General features: G+C 39.9%; 1 long non-coding RNA gene across 1 annotated transcript; it reads right to left on the minus strand.

Annotated features, from left to right (window-relative positions):
* Positions 1-3,966: 3,966 nt before the first annotated feature.
* Positions 3,967-4,901, minus strand: LOC134214873 (uncharacterized). Its single transcript, XR_009979955.1, has 3 exons — positions 4,772-4,901; positions 4,533-4,706; positions 3,967-4,469 (listed from the first exon to the last, which is right to left on the minus strand). It is a non-coding gene; the product is annotated as an uncharacterized LOC134214873 (long non-coding RNA).
* Positions 4,902-7,458: the final 2,557 nt, after the last annotated feature.

Consider the following 7,458-nt stretch of genomic DNA (forward strand, 5'->3'; position numbering starts at 1 on the left):
TTTATTGAGAAGTTTTACGTCGTTAGTGAGACTAGGGCATTACTAGGAAAGTCTACAGCCACAAGATATAGCGTATTAATGCTAGGGCTGAAAGTTCCTTTACTGGAATCTCGCATTGCATTGAGTAGCGGTTCTAAGGAAGTGGCTTCAATTATCTGCAATGAACCTTTCCCCAAATTCAACGTCCCACCCGTCAAGATACACTACAACAAATATGAGCCGCCATGTCGGAACGTTTTTTGCAATATACCACAAGCACTCAAACCTCTCGTAGAAAGTCGCCTTAAGCAGCTAGTCGATGCTGATATTATCGAACGAGTTAATGACAATATGGATACGTCATTTTGCTCCTCGTTGGTAGTCGTCCCAAAGGGCAAAGAAGACATAAGACTTGTCATCGATTTAAGAGGCCCAAACCGATATATTTATAGGACACCGTTTTGTATGCCGACGTTAGAATCGATACTTGCAGACCTAGACGGAGCAAAATGGTTCTCCACCATAGATTTGTCAAACGCCTTTTTCCACGTAGAACTCGACAAAGAATCTAGGCATTTGACGAATTTTTTTACGGAATATGGAATGTTCAGGTGCATACGCTTACCATTTGGCTTGTGCAATTCACCTGACATTTTCCAGGAAATTCTGCAAAGGAAAATTCTAGGCGGCTGCAAGGGCGTTAAGAATTATCTCGACGACGTCTTCGTGTACGGACGCACTAAAGAGGAACACGACGCCAATCTAGCAGTCGTCTTGGCTCGCTTGGAAGATCACAATGTAAAACTGAATACTTCAAAGTGCGTATTCGGTAGCCAAAAGGTGAACTTTATCGGGTTCGTCATTACGGCAGAAGGCTGGCAAGCTCAAGACGAGAAGGTCAGAGCAATTAAAAACTTTCGAAACCCAGCAACCTGTGCAGAGGTCAAAAGTTTTCTCGGCCTAATCACCTATATGGATAAATTTATCCTAAAAAGGGCTGATAGAACCCATCATCTCCGAGCGTTGTCAAATTCCAATTGCTTCAGTTGGACAGAAGACCACGAAAAAGAATTTAATTTCTTGAAACATGAGGCCTTGAAATTAATCAAACGTCTGGGTTACTACAACGCTACGGATAAAATCGAACTCTTTGTCGATGCGTCACCAGTAGGACTGGGAGCCGTCCTAGTACAAATCAGTCACGATGGTACACCAAGAATCATCGCATGTGCTTCGAAGGCACTAACTAGCACAGAACAGCGTTACCCGCAAACTCAGAAAGAGGCGCTCGCCTTAGTGGGGGGGGGGTGGAGCGTTTCTCCCCTTATCTTCTGAGCAAGACCTTCGTCATACGAACGGATGCGGAAGCCAATGAATATATCTTCAACGGCATGCATCGGCTGGGAAAACGTGCAACAACGCGAGCGGAGTCCTGGGCTTTACGCCTCCAGCAGTTTGATTTTACCATCGAGAGGGTGCGAGGAGATCTAAACTTGGCTGACGCGCTTTCCAGGTTGATTCGCCAAACGCAAGAGGCAGTTCCGTTTGACGAAGAAGATGACAATCACTTCCTCTACTCATTAGACGTAGGTGGTATGGAGATATCATGGGATGAGATCGAAGCCTGTTCAGAAAGTGATAACGAACTTCAGATGGTGCTCGAAGCCTTAAAGTACAACACATGGCCGACAAATCTACGCAGATATGAGGCTCAAAAACGCAGCTTGCATCACCTTGGGTGTATTATCTTCAAAGACGACAGAACACTTCTACCGCTCTCACTCCGGATCAAGGCAATGACAGCCGCTCACAGTGGCCATTCAGGAGTAGTTGCCATGAAGAGAATCATGCGCGACTACTTCTGGTGGCCAGGAATGTCAACGGAAATCGAAAAATTCGTGAAAAACTGTGAGACCTGCGTCTTATTGTCAAAAAAGAATCCACCGGTACCCCTGTCTAGCCGAATCCTTCCAGAGCGCGCTTGGGAAGTTTTACAAATCGATTTTTTGTCCATGTCGAATTTTGGTTCCGGAGAATTCCTGATTGTGGTCGACACGTATTCGCGTCATCTTTCGGTTGCAGAAATGAAGTGTACGAATTCGGAAAGCACAAACGCAGCGCTATGTGAAATATTCCAGTTTTGGGGCTGCCCACTCGTCATCCAGAGTGATAATGGGCCTCCCTTTCAGAGCTCCAGCTTCGTTTCATTTTGGGAAAATAAGGGGGTGAAGGTACGAAAATCGATACCGTTATGCCCACAGACAAACGGCCTTGTCGAACGACAGAATCAGGGCATCATTAAAGCTTTGACGGCGTCTAAAATAGAGGGCAGTAACTGGAGAACAGCACTGCAAAAATACGTACACTTTCATAACAATCTTGTTCCTCATGCTAGACTAGGTGTCACGCCATTTGAACTTATGGTAGGCTGGAAGTACCGCGGTACGTTTCCGAGTTTATGGAGCCAATCAAACGATAACGAGATCGATCGTACAGAGATACGAGAGCGGGATAGCGAAGCAAAACTGGCGAGCAAGCAGTATGCGGACAAAATTCATAGGGCCAGGGATTCCATCATCTCCGTTGGGGATATTGTACTACTGGCCCAATATAAGAAAGGTAAAACAGAGCCAAACTTTTCATCAGAAAGATTCCGAGTCGTTGCCAGAAGCGGTCCGAAAGTTGTGATCATCAGCAAAAGGGGAATCCAATATACTCGGAATGTTCAGGACATTAAGATTGCACCGCCAGCAGCGATTGAAGAACAGGATACTCACGAGAGGCCCGAGAACGAATCAATGAACTTGCCTTTGGATGGATCCGCAGAATTGCCCGTACCTAATTGTAGCTCATCTCAACTAGTAAGTCCAGATGCACAAATTGTTTTGAAATCACCGTCAACAAAACCGAGGGAAAAACGAAGTACAAGAAAGCCAGCTCGATTTGACGATAAATACGTATACAGCGTCTTTTTCTGAGGTTCCATCTGTGGTACAATATAGTAAATTTGTGGTTTTTTGTGTGGTAAATTTGTACTGAAAAAAAAACAAAAACAAAAATGTAACACCAAACCTGAAAAATAAAGAGAAAATGATCTAAAAAATATATATATACCTAATCGTTATTCTATAGACAAAAGTAGGAAATCGGAGACTAGCAGATTATTTCCGCATATGTGCATGAACCAAAATCTCAACTTTTCAATATAGCCGTCCGTATTTCGAAGTTCTAATAATATCTAATAATATTTTTCCTTTCATTTTTTTTTCTCGTTTTCCAAGTCGTCTAAATAGTTTGACACGGATAAAATGAAAAAAGCTAGTTAGCTTACTATCTATTCCTTCTAAAGCTTTTTCAAATTATAATTGTTACAAGGATTATTAATAAATTTAGCTCAGCATGCTTTTTAAGCTTTGCAAAGATTTTCTGAAAAATAAACTTTTGAATACTTAACGAGCTCGCTGCATTACTCTTCAGACTTGAGAAAAAAATTCATTATACTTTAGTCGTTCAGCGAGGTAGGTCTAGTTGCAGCCACATTTCATATTTATTTTCAGGTTGTTCCAGCTTATTGGTCGAATTATTGGCGTCATCTTGCTCAACAGTCTGGCTTTGTGCAGTCAGCGAAAAGGCTGCGACAAATTAAACCGAGCACCAAAAAAGGAATTCTTTTTTCGCACTTTTGTTCCCGAGTTGCACCGAAACGACGAATTTCCCAAGAGGAACTACACAAATTTTTCTATACCGAAAAAACGGCATATCCCTCAAAAAGGATGGTATATATCTTGTGCAGATTTTGTCTTTTTTGCAGGATTTAAGGCTGCCTTACACCTCGGGAAAATTTTCCGCCGGATTTTGATCCCCGTGCATTTTAAATGGGGCCGGGATTTTGATTTTCCGTGCCCAAATCCCGAAAACATCGCATATGCAAAAATGCATGGGGAAAAATCCGCAGACCAAATTCCCGAGGTGTGAGGCTACCTTTAAGGCCCCTTACGGTAGCCTCATACCGAAGACGGTTATTAGCCGTCTTCGCTCATACCTTGACAAACTTTTCCGCTGGATTCCGGTTCCTATGTATTTCAAAATAGGTCGGATTTTCGGTTTTTCGTTCGAAACACCCCCTATAAAATAAATGGGAATAAAATCCGTGAGAAACATTCCATCAGAGAAGTTAGGCTTTCCGAAATTTTAGAATAATACAAGTTCTACAACTGGTCAAGCAAGATTCATGCCCGCATCAAATGTATCATTTACAAAGGGCTCTTAAGTAGTCCTCCATGAACATGAATCTTTAACTCTGCTCGAGGACGACCTGCAAGCACTTGGGGTATTCGAATGATGTGTGAGTAGGACAATTTTTAGCGGTTTTCGAGCTCGGTGGGAAAACCAAATGAAAAACGACTTGGCAGGCGTTCCGCGCAACCGAGGATGGAGGCATGTGGCCGTGAATCGAGGATTGTTGATTCAATTTTATCCCTCGATTTTATCTGTAGGTGTAAAAATCTATATAAATAAAATAAACAATTAGAAAAACGCAGACCTTAGCAAACCTTATTGGAGGTGACTCGGTTAGAGTCCTGGTCCAGTCTGAAAGTTTTTCGGGTGGGACATTGTCATAACTATCCAGAGGATTGACTTTTTGTAATAACTGTTGAAATGCCAACTGATCAGCCGCCCCAAAATTTCAGGCGGAATATTACACATGGAAACCATTTTCAGGAATTCTGTAAATAAATATAAGTTCCTGTATTATCCTCGAAAATTTGCCCCTAAAAAATCAACCACTTACCATTAGCTTTGAATCGCAAAATGTAGTCTAAAGAATGCAAATAATCCAACAGCAGGAAAATGCAATGGCGATAGCTGGAGATTTTTGAGCAATCACCAGCAGCAAACATATTTTTTTACAAACACATATTTCAAGTAAACATCCAATACCTAATTTTAGGTAAAATAAAAACGTAATTTTAGGTAATCTAAGGCTTGCTTATATTTTCCATAATACGGGATTTATCAGTAATGTCCATCAAGAAATAATTATTTGTTGTTTAATATCAATCATAATTATATTGTTTATTATTATAAGATACACGTTAAGTTTTGTTACCTTTACAATCATACAAGCCACTTGGTGTGGATTTTGGTTTTAGATGAAACTGTATTCTGAAAGTTAATTTGTTTTTCCTTGATGAACTCGGGCATGACTTGGGCATAGTCAAACATCCCTCGGTGGATTTATGCATAAACATCCGGTATGCATGTTAAGGATCCATCCACCGATTTTAAAATGATGGGCTACGTTGGCTTTTGGTGAGAAAGATACGTTTTCCGGGAATTGGCCGTTTTATGTGTGGATTTGACCAAATTCTGAAACCGAAGATTTTTTGAATTTTTAGATTCATCTCTGTGTCAGACTTTACACGTTTTCTGCACTTACCTTGTTATAACTATTTATTATGTTAGATCTAGTTGATAATAATGAAAAAATCCACGTTTAAAAACAGCTTAAGAAAGGCAGTTTTCACTCGACACATTTTCTTTGTTTTGCTGCTGACAGTTGTTGGAGTCTGTTAATTATCTTCGTAGTGAATTCTATGTGTGGGAATCATAGTTTTGTTTTATTAGCCACCGCACTTAAAATAATTTCAATTGTGTAATGAAATTCAATAGCTTGGCACATATTTCACAAAAGGTGCACTTGAAACTGAAAACTAGCACTGATCATAAGTTCTATGCGAGTTTCGCACATAGAATTTATCAATCAATTAATTTGAGTGTAGAGATGAGTGACGTTTAACGCTCGCGTAATTCGGCATGTGTAAACCCGAATAAAACAAAACCGCAAGTTATGAACAATATAACTAATAAAAACAATACAATTTATTGGTAACAATTAAAAATATTGTTCTTTTATTGTACGATGTGTAATTCAAATTGAACAATTGTATTTACAATAAAATTACAATAATTATTATTACTCCGACAATAAACAAAAACAAGTTAACAAAAATGGTGATTCCGATGGTTCCCGTAAGTTGTTAGATTTGGTTTTTGATTTGCAACAGTAGTAATAACCGTTTTCGGTAAGTACCAACTAAATTAGAATATCTACAACATCTTCGGTCAAATTAGCCTTTTCTTTATTTTTATTCAGGTATGATGATAGTTAATTGGTAAAAACATATTCCAGATGGTTTTAAGTTCGTCAAAACTTTGATCAATGGTTCCGAAACGACTTAGCGGAAAGATGGGAATCGATGTAATTCGACATTATCAACCAGCCGGACGTTATAGCAGAAACGAAAACAATTCCCCATTAAGACTCCATCCTCAAGGAAACGGTGGTAGTGGATTGATTAACTATTCAGAGTAACTGCGCCAATAACTCAACCGATGGCACGCGAGGCACGGAGGGTAAGCGGTGCCTTAAACTGTATTTTCTTTTGCTGCCGAGTTTGCTGCATACGATTCGTCCGAAGACTCGTCTTTTGGTAATCAGGCAGAAGTGCTCCAATATGCTCCCGATGCCGTAATTCAAGGTGTTGGAGAACTTGATTTCTTACGCCGACCATCCGTCGTCGTGTGATGAGAAAGCTACAAGGGTCTAGCTTCCCTTCCGGAGCCGGAGCTGGAAACGCTGGTGACGTTCGAATGTTAGACATGGGGGTCGTGAGGGACATTGTTGCCCTGTATTCTACCGCATGGGGTAAGTATTGTTCTACCAATCGCTCGTTTGATAGACAACATCATGTTTACTGATATGCGTCAATAAATAAAGCCTGTCAACGTTAAATTTCGGACACTTAGACAATGTCTAATTGATTTTTAACCATTTTATCAATTTGGACGAGAATGAAAACATGCTGAAAGCATCATGTGAAGCGGAGAGATTCATCTGTCATGTAGATTGATCTTCTCGGTGGTTTGTGAAAATTTTTAAAAATCGTATTGTATGATGGGTGTCCGAAATTTAACGTGGACAGGCTTTAACTTAAAAGATTTTACGAACATGAGCTGCTTTTTTGAAAAGATATTTTTTAGCATGAAACTTAACATGAGTATTATAGAAACTTAACAATATATTATATTATATTATATTGTATATATTATATATAATCAGATAGCTTAGACAGTACGTGGATTGCCCACACACCTTATGTATTTTAAAAAAGAGTTATGCAGGCTCACACGTGCTGTATTCCACAATGTTTTTCATTTTCACTTCATACAATACATTATATATAGCTCGAGTAAGGGGCATTTAAGAATTTGTAAATCATGTGTCTATAAAACAGAAATACTCTTATGCTATTGCAGCGAATAATACACTTAGAACAAAGAAAGAATGCAAAGATGTTTCTATATATTTAAGTGCCAGCCAGACTACGAGCTAAACCACTCGATACTTATACTAATGACACACTGGGGGTCTGGGGGTATTCGTACCGGTACAAGTTGTACCACAGGTGTGTCACC

The sequence above is a fragment of the Armigeres subalbatus genome, chromosome 2 (assembly GCF_024139115.2).
Source record: "Armigeres subalbatus isolate Guangzhou_Male chromosome 2, GZ_Asu_2, whole genome shotgun sequence".
In the NCBI taxonomy this organism is placed as follows: domain Eukaryota; kingdom Metazoa; phylum Arthropoda; class Insecta; order Diptera; family Culicidae; genus Armigeres; species Armigeres subalbatus.